This window comes from Lynx canadensis, chromosome X (genome assembly GCF_007474595.2).
Source record: "Lynx canadensis isolate LIC74 chromosome X, mLynCan4.pri.v2, whole genome shotgun sequence".
NCBI classification, from domain to species: Eukaryota; Metazoa; Chordata; class Mammalia; order Carnivora; family Felidae; genus Lynx; species Lynx canadensis.
The window spans coordinates 51,088,041-51,107,497 of NC_044321.2; the positions used below are offsets into that span (position 1 = coordinate 51,088,041).

The 19,457-nt window shown below is 36.8% G+C and overlaps 1 long non-coding RNA gene across 1 annotated transcript; it reads right to left on the bottom strand.

Moving 5' to 3' along the window:
- Positions 1–7,906: 7,906 nt before the first annotated feature.
- LOC115507461 lies at positions 7,907–16,389 on the bottom strand. The gene is made up of 3 exons (XR_003966658.1): positions 16,293–16,389; positions 8,521–8,524; positions 7,907–7,929 (listed from the first exon to the last, which is right to left on the bottom strand). It is a non-coding gene; the product is annotated as an uncharacterized LOC115507461 (long non-coding RNA).
- Between the last annotated feature and the right edge of the window lie 3,068 nt (positions 16,390–19,457).

Consider the following 19,457-nt stretch of genomic DNA (forward strand, 5'->3'; position numbering starts at 1 on the left):
AATCTGAACAGCTATATGTAGAAGAACGAAACTGGACCAAATTTTTACACCATACACAAAAATAATCTCAAAATGTATTAAAGACCTAAATGTGATACCTGAAACCATAACTTTCCTAGAAGAAAACAATAGGCTACTGCCAGTCTCTTGAACATGAGCCATGACAACATTTTTCTATATATGTCTCTTCTGGCAAAGAAAACAAAAGCAAAATTAAAGTATTGGGAGTATACAAAGGTAAGAATCTTTTGCATCACAAAAGGCAACCTACTGAATGTGAGACAATAGCTGTAAATAATGTATCTGATAAGGGGTTAACATCCAAAATATAGAAAGAACTTATAGTATTCAACACCAAAAAAAATCAAGCAGTTCAATAAAAAATGGGCAGAGGACATGAATAAACATTTCTTTCAAAGAGGACATACAGATGGCCAACATAAAAACAGAAAGATGATCAATGTCACTAATCATCAGGGAATTACAAATCAAAACAATAATGACATATTACCTCACATCTGTTAGGATGGCTAAAATCAAAATGTCAAGAAATAAGTGTTGGTGAGAATGTGGATAAAAAGTAATCCTTGTGCACTGTTGTTCAGAATGCAAGCAGGTTCAGCCACTGTGAAAAATAGTATGGAAGTGCCTTAAAAAATTAGAAGTAGAATTATCATATGATCCAGTAATTCCACTCCTGGGTATTTACCCAAAGAAAATGAAAACACTTATTTGAGAACATATATACACCCCCATTCTTATTGCAGCATCATTTACAATAGCTAAGATATGGAAGCAACATAAGTGTCTATCCACTGATGAATTGTTATGTATATATACAATAGAATATCACTCATACATAAAAAAAAATAATGAAATCTTTCCATTTGCAACAACATGGATGGATCTTGAAGGTATAATCCTAAGTGAAATAAGTCAGAAAAAGACCAGTACCATATAATTATACTCATATATGGATTTTAAGAAACAACAAAATAAAGACACAAAGGAAAAAAGGGACAAACAAACAAAAAGACTTAAATATACGGAACAAACTGGTAGTTGCCAGATGTTAGGTCGGTGTGTGAAATAGGTGAAGGGGATTAAGAATGCACTTATCATGATGGGCACTGAGTAATGTATAGAGTTGTTGAATTATTATATTGTACACCTTAAAGTAATACAACACTGTCTGTTCATTGTACTTGAATTAAAAAAAAATTGGGTTAACTTAATTTGTGGCCAGCTTCCTACCAAAGTGTTTCCAACCCTCAGGAGAATTACAACCTGGAAATATAATGACCATTATTTGGAACACTCCAATTAGATAAGATCATTTACAAAGTTCAGTTAAAAACAAGGGTCCCAAAATTAAACAAAATGGGATACCTGTTCTAATTGGCAAGCAGAAGTCTCCAAATTTTTCAAAATTTCAAAGTAGTTTCATTAAAAGATTCATTACAGAAAAGCTAATGAAAAATGAAAGATGTAAGAGGCACCTAAAACAAAAGACATACTGCTCCCCACTTTCTTTTGAGTACTCATTCTATTGATCCTTTATTTTTTTCCACTCTAAAAAGGCTACACAGTATAAAAAAATATTGCTAAGTTACTTGGCTTACAGACATCCCTATGTACTTTCAAAAGAGAGCCCTCATACAGGCAATTTTCATGGTTATCAAAACTGAAGGATTTTCTTATCAAGTGCTGTTATCTTCTTAAACAGCCAAAGGGAAACTCTGAAATAAGATTTTTGTTAAGGGGCGCCTGGGTGGCTCAGTTGGTTGGGCTACCGACTTTGGCTCAGATCATAATCTCATGGTTTGTGAGTTTGAGCCCTGTGTCGGGCTCTGTGCTGACAGCTCAAAGCCTGGAGCTTACTTCTGATTCTGTGTCTCCCCCCTCTCTGCCCCTCCCACACTAATGCTCTGTCTCAGAAATAAATAAACATTAAAAAAAATTTTTTTTTAAAGATTTTTGTTAAAAACAAGCAAATTACAGGGCACCTGGGTGGCTCACTCAGTCAAATGTCCAACTCTCGATTTTAGCTCTGGTCATAATCTTACAGATATCAAGCCCTGTGTCAGGCTCCACACTGAGCGTGGAGCCTGCTTGGGATTCTCTCTGTCTCTCTGTCTCTCTCTCCAAAAATAAATGAATGAATGAATAAATAAATAAATAAATATTTAAAAAAAACAAGCAAATAAAGTAGGTGTAAATAAAATTTTTGAAATTTTGGTAAACTTTTAAAAAGTCTACTACATTTTTTTGGTAGCCTAAAACGTTAAAATTTTGCTGAGTTAGTTTAGATGACAAATCAGGTTAAAGACATTAAACATCTAGATCATTTCCAAATAAGATAAAATGCTGAAACACTAATTCTGAACATAGATTTATCTACTTTTGGCTTCTTTATTACAGAGAAACTCAAGATAAATTTGGGTCTGTTAGTAAACAAGTTTTGTGCTTTATTAAAAGATTGTACTAAGAGAAATGCATTTCTAAAAATTATAAAATGTACTCATTAATTTGCCAACCTAAGGAATGCTGGTGCAACATACAGTTCACAATTGCTTCCTTATTAGCTTTCACTAGAAATTAAAGTTACTAAAAGTTAAAAAATTCTAATAAAGGAAACAATGATACAAGGAAATTAAAGTGATTGTTTTTGGTTTAAAAACAGTATGAGGAATGAGAATACATTATTTTTGAGGGGGGAAAAAGTAATTTTATCCAAATGAGGCTGGTTCTTTAAAGAGGAAATACTCAGGAAAAAATATAAATGTAAAAAAAAAGTTGTAAAATGTTTATGGAAATATAATCTTGAAAAATAATTTTTTTGTGTGTGGTCAGGACTATATTGCAATACATAAGCGCTAATATCAAAAGTGACCTGGTGTAAAATTAGAATTTGCTTCTCTTTCTGTTAAAAAGACAAAAGGATTTTCTTAGAATTTGCTTCTCTTTCTGTTTACAAGACAAAAGTATATTCTAGACTTTTGGTTTGTTTAATTCTTTTTGACCTGGAATATTACAAAGGATTTGCTAAACTAATTAGATTTATTTGATATGATAATTATATGGGAAGCATTGTCAAACAGGAAGTCATAGTAAGTTTTCTTTATGTTTTATGTGTAAGATTGTTGCACATGTGAATAAAATCCATCCTGCTTCAACAAAAATGGCCCCTCATTGCCAAAATTTTGTCATCCTGATGTCCTTGTAACATGGCAAATAGTCTCTACCTAAATCAGATAAGATGGCTAAATAATAGCTGCAAATTCAATGCACAGTCTGGTCTATGGGAAGCTCTAGGCAGTCGGTTCTTCTCAGCTTGCTGATAAAATCCATTTTGTAGCTTTTACATTCCTTCACCCACCATACAGTATTTAAGATGACTGAAATTATAAATATACATGGGGACAGAGACTTCCATACCAATAATTTCTGACTACTTAGGTCCATAATCCTGGAGAAACTTTTTTGTTCTTGGAGGTCTTAACTTCCCTCCTTCTGGACACTTAAACACCTGCAGCTGGACTTCCTTCAATTGCCACCTAGTATAGGTTATTAATATGTTCTTGTTTTTGTTTGTATGCTTTCCAGATGGGTTGGAGCCTTTCCCTGCTGCAAGGCTGATGACCTCAAAATGGAAAAAAAAACTGTTAAAAATATATTTCCCATTTGGAATATACCTTCTGTAATCTCTGGTGATTGAAGCACCCACTTCAATATGGGAAAATCACACATACCTTAACAAAACCATACAAACTTCTTGAAATTCTATCAGTGTACAACCTTCTGCTGATCCCTTGTTGTCTCACGCTTATATGAATACTCTAAGTGTCTAATGTCTTATACTGAAACCTATCATCAACAGGTTAAAGAAACCTTACTAGAACCCAATTCATAAGACCCTGTTAGTCACAGTTTAGAGCCTGGTGATTAGATATCCTGGAAACGTTATCAGAGGAAGACAACCCTCAAGCCTCATTGGAAGGAAACTTACCAAGTGCAACTGATGACTAACACTGCTTCAAACTAAAAGGTAGTGAGGCTTGAGTATACATCACATTGCTAAAAAAACCAAAAAACAAAAAAAGTGTCCACCTGACACCTGATCCTGTATAGATGCTGGAAACCTCTGAATCAAATTGACAAGAAAGAGAAGTAGCTGATGTCATGGCAGACTGCTTCCACCCAAGACAATGGATCAAGACTTTAAACTTTAAACGTTAAACACATTCCTCCTTCTTTTCCTTTCCTTTACTTTGGCATTGGCCTAGAAATATAATGCCTTTATCTCTATCTCTTGGGACATAGCTAAAGAAGGTAACGTTTGGAATTTAGAGTGACTATTTTGGGCTAAGAGAAAATCTGTGCCTGTAACTTTTCACAAGTAAAATGGCATCTCATTGGTCAACTTCCCTAAGTTAGCATCATCGAGTTGGAAAGGACCTCCCAAGAGGCTTTCATGATTCAGAACTCACTCCTTTGGGCAAGTCTCTACTTGCTTGGTTAGAGATAAATGTAAATGAGGCTATGATAAAGAGATTTACATTAATTCTTAAAATTTTTTGAAATGCTGCTGCTAAAGCAACATCTGCCCAACAATAATTCCTAGACCGTAGCCAGTTATTCTTGATAACTGAATAGCCCTTGATTATCTTTCAGCTAAACAAGAAAGTGTTTGCAGTAGCCAACACCATTTGCTGCACCTGGATAAACACTTTTGGGGAAGTGGACACACAATTACATGAGGTCACTGAACAAGCCACTTGGCTTAAAAGAATGACTCCTTCAGCAGGGTCTTTCTTCGATATATTTGATTTTGATTGGTTGGGTCTGGGGACATTGGCTTCAAAGTGCGCTCCAAGTGTTGGGAATTATTCTACTTATAGTAATCATAATAATCCCTCTGGTGGAATATATTCTCTCAAAAAGTTTTTAAGTGCATCTTTGCGGCAGCTACCCACCAAGCAAATGATGTCCCTAACATCCAAACATTAAAAAAGTAACAAAGAGGATAACTGACTTAAAAATTTTCAACCTGTGAATATTACAGAGATTGCATAAAAATGTCATGACACGTGAATACCACACAAATAAATTAAAAAAAAAAAGCCTTGAGAACTATGGAGCAGTAATTGAGAGTAGCACTAATGCTTTAGATTTTGATCACATTTCTCAGTTAAGCTGAGAGTCTCATTTAAAAGGGGGGGATTTTCCAGTTCCATCCACGTTGCTACAAAAGGCCATATTTCATTTTTTCTCATTGCCACATAGTATTCCATTGTGTATATATACCACAATTTCTTTATCCATTCATCAGTTGATGGACATTTAGGCTCTTTCCATAATTTGGCTATTGTTGAGAGTGCTGCTATGAACATTGGGGTACAAGTGCCCCTATGCATCAGCACTCCTGTATCCCTTGGATAAATTCCTAGCAGTGCTATTGCTGGGTCATAGGGTAGGTCTATTTTTAATTTTCTGAGGAACCTCCACACTGCTTTCCAGAGCGGCTGCACCAATTTGCATTCCCACCAACAGTGCAAGAGGGTTCCCGTTTCTCCACATCCTCTCCAGCATCTATAGTCTCCTGATTTGTTCATTTTGGCCACTCTGACTGGCGTGAAGTGATACCTGAGTGTGGTTTTGATTTGTATTCCCCTGATAAGGAGCGACGCTGAACATCTTTTCATGGATCCTGAGAAACTTAACAGGAACCCATGGGGGAGGGGAAGGAAAAAAAAAAAGAGGTTAGAGTGGGAGAGAGCCAAAGCATAAGAGACTCTTAAAAACTGAGAACAAACTGAGGGTTGATGGGGGGTGGGAGGGAGGGGAGGGTGGGTGATGGGTATTGAGGAGGGCACCTTTTGGGATGAGCACTGGGTGTTGTATGGAAACCAATTTGTCAATAAATTTCATATATATAAAAAAAATAAAAATAAAAATAAATAAATAAAAAAAAATAAAAGGGGGGGATTTTTAAAAATAAAACCATAGGGGAGAGATATAAAATGGAAGATGGAGGCAAAGGAAACACTGGGCTCACCACGTCCTGCTGACCACTTAGATTCCATCCACATCTGCCTAAATAACCCAGAAAACCGCCAGAAGATTAGCAGAATGGACTCTCTGGAGCCAAGTGTAAACGAGAGGCCCACAGAGGAGGATCCACCCCAGCTAATACGCCAGATCCCATCAAAGCAGCACCACAAACCTGGCACTGTGCAAGTAGCCCAGACAGGGGCCACACCACTCTACAGTGAATCCTGCCCCTGGGAGAGGGGAAGATAAGGTAAACACCAGTCTGACTGTGGCCCCAGTGGTGGGCTGGGGGCAGACATCAGGTCTGACTGCGGCCTCGCCCACCAACACAAGTTATTCCAGACAGCACAGAGGAAGAGCCCTGCAGTTCCATGCTGCTCCAAGGACTATCCAAAATGATGAAACAGAAGAGTTCTCCTGAAAAGAAACTCCAGGAAGTAGCGACAGCTAATTAATTGATCAAAAATGATTTAAGCAATGTAACAGGAAAATAATTTAAAATAATAGTCATAAAATTAATCGCTGGGCTTGAAAAAAAGTATAGAAGACAGCAGAGATTCTGCTACAGAGATCAAGGGACTAAGAAAGAGTCAAGAGGAGCTAAAAACTGCTATAAATGAGCTGCAAAATAAAATGGAGGCGACCACATCTCGGATTGAAGAGGCAGAGGAGAGAATAGGTGAATTAGAAGATAAAATGATGTAAAAGAGGAAGCTGAGAAAAAGAGAGATAAAAAAATCCAGGAGTATGAGGGGAGAATTAGAGAAATAAGTGACACAATTAAACATAATAACATACTCATAATTGGGATTCCAGAGGAGGAAAAGAGAGGGAAAGGTGCTGAAGGTGTACTTGAAGAAATAAATCATAGCTGAGAACTTTCCTGATCTGGTGAAGGAAAAGGCATTGAAATGAAAGAGGCACAGAGAACTCCCTTCAGACAAAACTTGAATCGATCTTCTGCATGACATGTCATAGTAAAACTGGCAAAAGACAAGATTAAGAGAAAATTCTGAAAGCAGCTAAGGATAAACATGCTCTAACACATAAAAGTAGACCAATAAGACTAGTAACGGATTTATCTACTGAAACTTGGCAGGCAAGAAAGTAATGGCAGGAAATCTTCAATGTGATGAACAGAAAAAATATGCAGCTGAGAATCCTTTATCCAGCAAGTCTGCCATTTAGAATAGAGGGAGAGATAAAGGTCTTCCCAAACAAAAAATGAAGGAATTCATCGCCACTAACCAGCCCTACAAGATCCTAAGGGGAATCCTGTGAGACAAGGTACCAGAGACATCACTACAAGCATGAAACCTGCAGACAGGACAATGATTCTAAACCCATATCTTTCTATAATAACACTGAATGTAAATGGACTAAATGCTCCAACCAAAAGACATAAGGTATCAGAATGGATAAAAAAAAAAAACAAAACAAGACCCATCTATTTTCTGTCTACATGAGACTCATTTTAGACCTGAGGACACCTTCAGATTGAAAGTGAGGGGATGGAGAACTATCTGTCATGCTAGTGGAAGTCAAAAGAAAGCTGGAGTAGCCATACTTATATCGAACAAACTACACTTTAAATTAAAGGCTGTAACAAGAGATGAAGAAGGGCATTATATAATAATTACAGGGTCCATCCATCAGGAAGAGCTAACAATTATAAATGTCAATGCACCGAATATGGAAACCCCCAAATTTATAAAACAATTAACCACAAACATAAGCAACCTTATTGATAAAAATGTGGTAATTGCAGGGGACTTTAATACTTCACTTACAACAATGGATAGATCATCTAGACACAGGATCAATAAAGAAACATAGGCCCTGAATGATACATTGGATCAGATGGACTTGACAAATCTATTTATAACTCTGCATCCCAAAGGAACAGAATATACTTTCTTCTCGAGTGCACATGGAACATTCCCCAAGAGAGATCACATACTGACTGGGTCACAAAACAGCCCTTCATAAGTATACAATAATTGAAATCATACCATGCATACTTTCAGACCACAATGCTATGAAGCTTGAAATCAACCACAGAAAAAAATCTGGAAAACCTCCAAAGGTATGGAGGTTAAAGAACACCCTACTAAAGAATGAATGGGTCAACCAGGCAATTAGAGAAGAAATTAAAAAATATATGGAAACAAATGAAAGTGAAAATACAGCAATCCAAAAGCTTTGGGATGCAGCAAAGGCAGTCTTGAGAGGAAAATACATTGCAATCCAGGCCTATCTCAGGAAACAAGAAAAATCCCAAATACAAAATCTAACAGCACACCTAAAGGAAATAGAAGCAGAACAGCAAAGACACCCTAAACTCAGCAGAAGAAGAGAAATAATAAAGATCAGAGCAGAAATAAACAATATAGAATCTAAAAAAACTGTAGAGCAGATCAATGAAACCAAGAGTTGGTTTTTTGAAAAAATAAACAAAATGGATACACCTCTAGCCAGGCTTCTCAAAAAGAAAAGGGAGATGACCCAAATAGATAAAATCATGAATGAAAATGGAATTATTACAACCAATCCCTCAGAAATACAAGCAATTATCAGGGAACACTATGAAAAATTATATGCCAACAAACTGGACAACCTGGAAGAAATGGAAACATACCTAAACACCTGCACACTCCCAAAACTCAAACAGGACGAAACAGAAAGTTTGAACAGACCCATAACCAGCGAATAATTGAATAATTTATCAAAAATCTCCCAACAAATAAGAATCCAGGACCAGATGGCTTCCCAGGGTAGTTCTACCAGACGTGTAAAGCAGAGATAATACCTATCCTTCTCAAGCTATTCCAAAAAATAGAAAGGGAAGGAAAACTTCCAGACTCATTCTATGAAGCCAGCATTACTTTGATTCCTAAACCGGACAGAGACCCAGAAAAAAAAAAGGACTACAGGCCAATATCCCTGATGAATATGGATGCAAAAATTCTCAGTAACATACTAGCAAATCGAATTCAACAGGATATAAAAAGAATTCTTCACCATGATCAAGTGAGATTCATTCCTGGGATGCAGGGCTGGTTCAACATTCGCAAATCAATCAACGTGATACATCCCATTAATAAAAGAAAAGATAAGAACCATATGATCCTGTCAATCGATGCAGAAAAGGCCTTTGACAAAATCCAGCACCGTTTCTTAATAAAAACCCTTGAGAAAGTCGGGATCGAAGGAACATACTTAAACATCATAAAAGCCATTTATGTAAAGCCCACAGTTAACATCATCCTCAATGGGGAAAAACTGAGAGCTTTCTGCCTGAGATCAGGACAATGACACGGATGTCCACTCTCACCGTTGTTTAACATAGTGTTGATGAATGGATAAAGAAATTGTGGTTTATATACACAATGGAATACTATGTGGCAATGAGAAAAAATGAAATATGGCCTTTTGTAGCAACGTGGATGGAACTGGAGAGTGTGATGCTAAGTGAAATAAGCCATACAGAGAAAGACAGATACTATATGGTTTCACTCTTATGTGGATCCTGAGAAACTTAACAGGAACCCATGGGGGAGGGGAAGGAAAAAAAAAAAAAAAGGACGTTAGAGTGGGAGAGAGCCAAAGCATAAGAGACTGTTAAAAACTGAGAACAAACTGAGGGTTGATGGGGGGTGGGAGGGAGGGGAGGGTGGGTGATGGGTATTGAGGAGGGCACCTTTTGGGATGAGCACTGGGTGTTGTATGGAAACCAATTTGTCAATAAATTTCATATATATATAAAAAAAAAGAAAGTTCTAGCATCAGCCATCAGACAACAAAAGGAAAAGGAAATCAAAGGCAACAAAATTGGCAAACATGAAGTTAAGCTTTCGCTTTTTGCAGATGACATGATATTACACATGGAAAATCCGATAAACTCCACCAAAAGTCTGGTAGAACTGATACATGAATTCAGTAAAGTTGCAGGATACACAATCAATGTACAGAAATCAGTTGCATTCTTATACACTAATAAGGAAGTTACAGAAAGACTAATAAAGAAACGGATCCCATTCACAATTGCACCAAGACGCATAAAACACCTAGGAATAAACCCAATCAATGATGTAAAAGATCTGTATGTTGAAAACTATAGTAATCTTATGAAGGAAATTGAAGAAGATAGAAAGAAATGGAAAAACATGCCGTGCACATGGAATGGAAGAATAAATATTGTCAAAATGTCAATACTACCCAAAGCTATCTACACATTCAATGCAATCCCAAACAAAATGGCACCAGCATTCTTCTCGAAGCTAGAACAAGCAATCCTAAAATTTGTATGGAACCACAAAAGGCCAAAATAATTTTGAAGACGAAGACCACAGTGGGAGGCACCACAATCCCAGACTTTAGCCTCTACTACAAAGCTGTAATCATCAAGACAGCATGGTATTGGCACAAAAACAGACACATATATCAATGGAATAGAATAGAAACCCCAGAACTAGTCCCACAAAAGTATGGCCAACTAATCTTTGACAAAGCAGGAAAGAATATCCAATGGAAAAAAGACAGTCTCTTAAACAAATGGTGCTGGGAGAACTGGACAGAAACATGCAGAAGAATGAAACTAGACCACTTTCTCACACCATTCACAAAAACGAACTCAAAACAGCTAAAGGACCTGAATGTAAGACCAGAAAACATCAAAACCCTAAAGGATGTAGCAGGAAAAAAACCTCTCAGACCTCAGCAGTTTCTTACTTGACACATCCCCAAAGACAAGGGAATTAAAAGCAAAAATGAACTATTGGGACCTCATCAAGATAAAAAGCTTCTGCACAGCAAAGGCAACAATCAACAAAACTTAAAGGCAAGCAACGGAATGGGAAAAGATAATTGCAAATGACATATTGGACAAAGGGCTAGTATCCAAAATCCATAAAGAGCTCACCAAACTCCACACCCGAACAACAAATAATCCAGTGAAGAAATGGGCAGAAAACATGAATAGACACTTCTCTAAAGAAGACATCTGGATGGCCAACAGGACATGAAAAGATGCTCAACGTCGCTCCTCATCAGGGAAATACAAATCAAAACCACACTCAGATATCACTTCAAACCAGCCAGAGTGGCTAAAATGAACAAATCAGGAGACTATAGATGCTGGCGAGGATGTGGAGAGACAGGAACCCTCTTGCACTGTTGATGTGAATGCAAACTGGTGCAGCCTCTCTGGAAAACAGTGTGGAGGTTCCTCAAAAAATTAAAAATAGACCTACACTATGACCCAGCAATAGCACTGCTAGGAATTTACCCAAGGGATACAGGAGTGCTGATATATAGGGCACTTTGGACCCCAATGTTTATAGCAGCACTCTCAACAATAGCCAAATTATAGAAAGAGCCTAAATGTCCATCAACTGACGAATGGATAAAGAAATTGTGGTTTATATACACAATGGAATACTAGGTGGCAATGAGAAAGAATGAAATATGGCCCTTTGTAGCAATGTGGATGGAACTGGAGAGTGTTATGCTAAGTAAAATAAATCATACAGAGAAAGACAGATATCATATGTTTTCACTCTTATGTGGATCCTGAGAAACTTAACAGAAATCTGTGGGGGAGGGGAAGAAAAAAATAGGTTAGAGAGGGAGACAGCCAAAGCATAAGAGACTCTTAAAAACTGAAAACAAACTAAGGGTTGACGGGGGTGGGAGGGAGGAGAGGGTGGGTGATGGGTATTGAGGAGGGCACCTTTTGGGATGAGCACTGGGTGTTGTATGGAAACCAATTTGACAATAAATTTCATATTAAAAATAAAGAAATAAAACCATAGGCCCCAAATGGCTTCATTTAGGCTAAGGCCCCAAGCCACTAAACTAAGACTTAATACCCAACCTAACTTCAGTTTCAACCCCCCAGAAATATAATCTTTAACATAACAACACAGGAATTTCCTGGTTAGCACTAGGAAATTTACTGATAGGCCACTTCTGTTTCTCTTAGGAGGGTAGCCTTGCCTAAAACAATGGATTTTTTTGCTAATAGTTTCCTTTTTACCACTCCCTCTCTACAATTAAAAACCTTTCCTTTTTTATAATCCTTTGGAGCTTTCTTCTACTTGCTAGTTGCAATGTTGCCCAATTAATGAATTGATTAAAATAACCAATTAGATATTGGAAATTTCCTTGGCATTACACTTGGCATTTTTCTTTCACTATATGTATATATATATTAATATATGTATGTACGTGTGTGTATGTACATACGTATGTATGTATGTATGTACATATGTATGTATGTATGTTTAAAAATAATGGCTTTATAAAATATTATCTTCACCTTTCTTTCATCTCATGAATAATGTTCCTGGAATTGTAAGATTGACATTACAATACTTGTTTTTTGTAGCATTTTCATATTCATTATTTAACTTGATTTCAAACTCACAACAACTGATGGAGGGTAGAGCAGTTTATCTGAACTTTTTTTTTTGTTTAACTGAGAAACCTGAACCTTAGAGAGTTTAAGATACTTAGAATCATCAATTGATAGGGAGTTTGAGCTGTCTCAGTCTATCCTTTTTCTGTTATGAATGAGGAAGCTGAGGCCCAAAGAAGTGACACAACTGGAGAAATCATATAGTCATTTCCTTGGTTACATAGCTATTTATTGCAAATCTGGGACAAAAATATAAGTCTCCTAAATCTTAGTCTGACATGCTTAACACAACCCACATACTGTTTCTAAATAATAGTTGTAGATTAATAGGTGCATACAGTTTATTAACATCCTAAAGTTTCTGTATCAGAGAGGTTAAATAGATCAGAACATATGTAAACTTCAGCTTTAAATTACTTAACTTAGCATATAAGAATAAATATTCCTTTAGTGAACATTTACTGAGAACATAATATGTATCACAATGATACTAAATGCCAGGAATAAAATATGAATAAGATACTACCCATTCTAAATGCAAACTCCACATTTACAATCTTGTGGAAGGTAGGCTTATAACTATAGAACTTTGTGTTGGTTTTCTGTTTCTGTATAAAAAATGGCACAAATTAAGTAGGGTAAAGAAACCTACATTTATTTTCTTACAGTTTCCACAGGTCAGAAATCTGGGCATACCTTAACTGGGTGCTATGCTCAGGGTCTCATAAAGCTGCAATAAAGTTGTTTGAAGTATCATCTGAGGCTCAGCAATCTCTTCTAAACTCATGTGAGAGTTAACAGAATTATTATTTTTTTGCAACTGTAAAAATCATGGTGGTTTGCTTCTTCAAACCATCAGGAAGGAGGGGATATAGTTTAATATGGTGGAGTAGTAAGGGGACCATATACTTGCCTCATCACTCAAACACAGATAGATAAATATCTAATAATTGTGAACATCCAAGAAATCGATCTGAGGACTGAGAGAACAAACTATACAACTAGAGGGAATAAGAGGTCACATCATGGAAGGTAGGAGGTACCAAGATATGATTTGGGGGAGGAAATAATTGCAAGTGCTACAGAGGTGGAAGGGGGAGCCCTGATCACAGAGAGAGGAGAGAGAGAGAGCAGTGCACAGGGGATTGCACAAGAAAAACACTTGCCCCAATCCATCGACTGGGAAAATGAGAGGGACTGATTTCAGTAAATTTTTACAACCACTGGAGTTCAAAGACTGAAGTTTTAGAAGTCCCCTCCACAGCCAGTGTGGACACTGGGGGGCATAGTGGTGTTCTTGTGGAGAAGGAAAGCAGAAGCCCAGGAACAGACAGTATTGTCTGAGGACCCCCTGAGTCGTACTGAGAGAGACAATTCCTCTTATTGGCATGCATTTGGGAGAGGTGGCACTGCTCTCTGGGGACAAAAGAGTGAGTGGCATTTTACTGCCCATTCATTTGCATAGGGACAGAGACACCTTCTGAGGGCAGCTAACCTGGATGCCAGTTTTTTGCTGTACTTATTCTAACCTCAGATTCCTGTGTGTTTGTGTGACTACCCTCTGGGACAAACCTGCACTAACTCCAGCAGGGTAAGACCCTCCCCAAGGGAATCAGCCTGGGTCAGTGCCATGCTGGGTCCCTAAAATTTGAAGTCTTGAAACTCAGTCAGCATGACTGAGATAAAACACAGATGGACTCTGATGCTGGGTGGGCAGAGAACCCAGACACATGGTGAAGGCAGGGACGCATGAGGGGAGACTGATCACTCTTCTGTGAGAGCTTCCTGGACAGTGGTGGATGTGAGCTTTCTTCTCTGGGAGCAAGGGAGTGGGCTGGTGCCATTTTTCTCCCTTGTCCATCAGCATGGATGGACTTCAGTGAGCAGCACATCACCCACAGTGGAGGTTTGAGCTGCTTACACTTAGCCCCAACCCCCTGGACTCTGTAGTGCTTCTATATACTAAGGCAAGTGTGCCTGAGATCCAGAGAAGATGAACAGACTACTGAATATAGAGTGCTGAAAAGCTTCAGCTCTAGTGGAAATAGGATCAGACCTATCTTAACAAGAAGACCAGAGGACACCTATTTGAGACCCCCCACACATGAGACAAGGTCCAAACACTTCCCACTGCAGACAAGAAGAAACACTGCAGGGGACTGATCTGAGGGAAAGAGTAGTCAAAACACAATAGCAGAGTGCACATAGCACACATAGAAACACTTCTTGAAGTGCCAGGCCCTGGACAGTATATGACCTCTTCTTCATAAAGCCATTACTCTCAAGACCAGGAAACATAACAGGTTTTCCAAACACAGAGAAGACAGAAACCTAAACAAAATGCTAAGATGGAGGAATTCTTCCCAAAAGAAAGAACATAAAAAGCTCATGGCCAGGGACTTAATCAAAACAGATATAAGTAATATGCCTGATCCAGAATTTAAAACAATAATCATAAGGATACTAAGTGGGCTTTAGAAAAGCCTAGAAGACAGCAGGGAGTCACATATTGCAGACATAAAATACCTAAAAACTAGTAAGGCCAAAATAAAAAAATAATGATGCAACTGAGATGCAAAACTGACTTCATATAGTAACCACAAAGATAGAACAATGAAAATAAATGAATAAGTGATATATAAGATAAAATTGTGAAAAATAAAGAAGCTGAAAAGAAGAGGGGAAGAAAAAATATTTGGACATGAATGTAAACTTATGGAACTCAGTGTCTACATAAAGTATAATAACACTCATATCATAGGAGTTCCAGAAGAAGAGAGGGGAAAAGGGGCAGAGGTTTATTTGACTAAATTATACCTGAAAGTTTCCCTAATCTGGGGACAAAAGCAGCCATCCTAATCCAGAAATCAAACAGAACTCCCATCAAAATTATCAAAAGCAGGCCAACACCAAGACATTGTAGTTAAACTTGAAAAATACAGAGATAAGGGAAAAAATCCTGAAAGCAGCAAGGGAAAAGAAATATCTAACTTATGAAGGAAGACAAAGTTAGCAGCAGACCTGTCCACAGAAACTTGGCAGGCCTAGAAGGAATTTCAGGATATATTCAATGTACTGAATAGGAAAAATACACATCCAATAATACTTTATCCAGAAAGGTTGTCATTCAGAATGGAAGTGGAGATAAAGAGGTTTCCAGCAAACAAAAACTAAAGGAGTTTGTGACCATCAACCTAGTTTTGCAAGAAATACTAAAGGAGACTCTTTGAGTGGGAAGACCAAAAACAACAAAGACGAGAAAGGAACAGAGAGAATCTCCAGAAACAATGACCTACCTGGTAATAGAATGGCACTAAATTCATATCTATCAATAATCACAATGAATGCAAGTGGACTAAATTCTCCAATCAAAACAAACAAACAAATAAGATCCATCTATATGTTGCCTACAAGAGACTCATTGTAGACCTAAAGACACTTGCAAATTGACAGAGAGGGGATGGAGAACCATTTATCATGCTACTGAACAACCAAAGAAAGCTGGAGTAGGCATATTCATATTAGACAGAGATTTTAAACCAAAGACTGTAACAAGATATGAAGAGGTCACAATATCATAATAAAGGCATCTATCCAACAAGATCTAGGAATTGTAAATATTCATGACTCCAACTTGAAAGCACCCAAATATATAAATCAATTAAGCACAAACATAAAGAAATTCATTTATAACAATACAATAATAGTAGTAATGTTAACACCCCACTTGCAACAATGGGCAAATCATCTAAGCAGAAAATCAACAAGGAAACAATGACTTTGAATGACACACTGGACCCGAGAAACATAGCAGATATACTCAGAACGTTTCATCCTAAGGCAGCAGAATACACGTTCTTTTTGAGGGCACATGGAACATTCTCCAAAATAGATCACATATTGGATCACAAATGAGACCTCAACAATTACAAAAAGATTGAAATCTTACTATGCACCTTTTCCAACCATAATGCTATGAAACGTGAAGTCAACCACAAGAAAATATTTGGAAAGATCACAAATACATGGAGGTTACAGAACATCCTACTAAAGAATGAACGGGTTAAATAGGATATTAAAGAATAAAGAAATACACTGAAGTAAATGAAAATGGAAAAAATATGGTCCAAAACCTTTGGGATGCAGCAAAAGCAGCCCTAAGAGGAAAGTATATAGCAATATAAGTGTACCTCAAAAACCATGAAAAGTGCTGAAATACATAACCTAACATTACACCTAAAAGAGCTGGAAAAGGAACATCAAATAAAGCCTAAAGCCAGCAGAAGAATGAAAACAATAAAGATTAGAGCAGAAATAAGTGATATAGAAAAAAAAAACAATAGAACAGATCTATGAAACTAGGAGCTGATTCTTTCAAAGATGTATACAATTGATAAATCCTAAGCCAGACTTATTAAAAAGAGAAGAGAAAGGATGCAAATGAATAAAATCAAGAACAAGAGAGGACAGTTGACAATCAACACCACAGAAATACAATTATAAGATAATATAATCAAAAAATTATATTTCAACAAATTGGGCAATCTGGAAGAAGTGGATAAATTCCTAGAAACATATAAATTACCAAAACTGAAACAAGAAGACATAGAAAATTTGAACAGACCCCTAACCAGCAATGAAATTGAATCCCTAATCAAAAGTGTCCCAACTGGGTGTTGTATGGAAACCAATTTGACAATAAATTATATTTAATGAAAAAAGGTGTCCCAAAAAACAGAAGCCCAGGACCAGGCAGCTTCCCAGGGTAATTGTACATGACATTTAAAAAAGAGTTAATACCTATTCTTCTCAACTGTCCCAGAAAATAGAAATGAAAAAATTCCAAGTTCAATATATGAGGCCAACATTACCTTGATTCCAAAATCAGACAGACCCTATTAAGAAAGGAGAATTACAGGCCAATATCCCTGATGAGCCTGAATGCAAAATTGTCAACAAGATATTAGAAAATTGAATCAAATAGTACATAAAAATAATTATGCACCATGATCACGTGTGATTTATTCCTGGACTTCAGGGATCACAAATCTATGTGATATACTGCATAAATAAAAGAGAGGATAAGAACCATGTAATTCTCTCAATACATGCAGAAAAAGCATTTGACAAAGTACAGAATCCATTCTTGATTAAAAAAACCCTCAACAAAGTAAGGATAGAGGGAATAAACCTATATATCATAAAGGCCATATGCAAAAGGCCCACAGCTAATATCATCCTCAATAGGGAAAAAATGAGATCTTTTCCTGTATGGTCAGCCACAACAGTGGCCCAATATCACCACTGCTATTTAACATAGTACTGGAAGCCCTAACCTCAGCAATCAGACAACAAAATTCAATAAATCAATCAAAATTGGCAAGGAAGATATCAAATTTCACTATTTGCAGAAAACCTGACTCCACCAAAATATTGCTACAACTGATACACAAATTTAGTGAAGTCACAGGATATCAACATACAGAAATCTGTTTCATTTCTATACACCAATAATGAAGCAGTAGAAAGAGAAATGAATGAATTTATTTTATTACAAATGCACCAAACACCATAAGATACCTAGAATAAACCTAACCAAAGTGGTAAAAGATTTTTACTCTGAAAACTATAGGGCACTGATGAAAGAAATTGAACAGGACACAAAGAAATGGGAAAACATTCCATGCTCACGGATCAGAAGAACAGATATTGCTAAAATGTCTATACTACCCAAAGAAATCTACATATTTAGTACAATCCCTATCAAAATACCAACAGCAGTTTCACAGAGCTACGACAAACAATCCTCAAATTTGTGTGGAACCAGAAAAGACCCCAAATAGCCAAAGCAATCTAGAAAAAAGAAAAGCAAAGCTGGAGGAATCACAATTCCAGACTTCAAGTTATATTACAAACTTGCAGTCCTCAAGACAGTATGGTACTGGCACAGAAACAGACACATAGATCAATGGAACAGAATAGAGAACCTAGAAATGGATAGACAACTATCTGGTCAACTAATCTTCAGCAAAGCAGGAAAGAATATCCATTGGAAAAAAGTCTCTTCAACAAATGGTTTTGGGAAACCTGGACAGCAACAGTTAGGATAATGAAACTAGGCCACTTTCTTACACCATACACAAAAATAAATTCAAAATGGATGAAAGACTTAAATGTGAGACAGGAAGCCATCAAACTCCTAGAGGAAAACACAGGTACCAACCTCTTTGGCCTTGGCCAGAGCAACTTCTTACTAGACACACCTCCAGAGGAAAAGGAAACAAAATCAAATATGAACTATGGAACTTCATCAAATAAAAAGCTTCTGCACAGCAAAGGAAACAACAAAACTAAAGGCAAACTTTTTAGTGGGAGAAGATATTTGCAAATGACATATCTGATAAAGTGTTAATAGCCAAAATCTATGAAGAACTTATCAAATTCAACACCTAATAAACAAAGAAATCCAGTCAAGAAATTGGCAGAAGACATGAAAAGACACTTTTCCAAAAAAGACATCCAGATGGCCTCAGACACAGTATATATCTATATCTATATCTATATCTATATCTATATCTATATATATCTATATACACACACACACACACACATATATATATATATGAAATCTTGTCATTGAAATGACATGAATTGAGCTACAGTGTATTATGCTAAGTGAAATAAGTCAATCAGAGAAAGACAAATGCCATATGATTTCACTCATATGTGGAATTTAAGAATCAAAGAAAAGAACATAGGGAAGGAAAAAAAGAGGGAGGAAAACCATAAGAATCTCTTAACTATAGGGAATAAATTGAGGGTTTTTGGATGGGTGATGGGCTAAATGGGTGATTGATATCAAGGAGGGTGCTTGTGGTGAGCGCTGGATGTTATATGTAAGTGATGAATCACTAAATTCTACTCCTGAAACTAATGTTACACTATACGTTAACTAGAATATTTATTTAAAAAACATTAAAAAATA